Raw genomic sequence first — 562 nt, 5'->3', positions numbered from 1 at the left:
TTTAAGGGATTTTTGTGTTTCCTCTTTAAGATCTTCTAGCTCTTTACCTGTGTTCTCCTGTATTTCTTCGAGGGTGCTATTTAAGTCTTTCTTAAAGTCCTATATCATCATTATGATAAGTGATTTTAGATCTGAATCTTGCTTTTCCAGTGTGATGGTGTGTCCAGGACTTGCTATGGTGTGGGAATTAGGTTCTGATGATGACAAGAGTCCTTTATTTGTGTTGTTTATTTTCTTATGCTTGCCCCCACCATCTGGTTAACTCTAGTGCTACCTGCCCTTGCTAAATCTGACTGGAGCCGGTCCTTCCTGTGATCCTGGTTGAATCAGATCTCCTCAGAGTTAAGCTGTTTTTGTGATCCTGTGATTCTGGGAACCTGTGATCCTGGGCTTGTTAGATCACCTGGGAGTGGGGCTTTCTCTGTGTGTTTTGGGACTGGCTGCAGAGCTTGCGCCCAAGGTCTGCTCAGAACACCAGCCCAGTAGGATGTGAAGGAACCTGAGTCACTGGGCTGGCAGAGTTCCTGTGTGCTTGGTCCCACTAGTCCCAGTTACTCCCAGT

This window comes from Mastomys coucha, chromosome X, assembly GCF_008632895.1.
Source record: "Mastomys coucha isolate ucsf_1 chromosome X, UCSF_Mcou_1, whole genome shotgun sequence".
NCBI classification, from domain to species: domain Eukaryota; kingdom Metazoa; phylum Chordata; class Mammalia; order Rodentia; family Muridae; genus Mastomys; species Mastomys coucha.
This window is presented reverse-complemented; position numbering follows the sequence as displayed.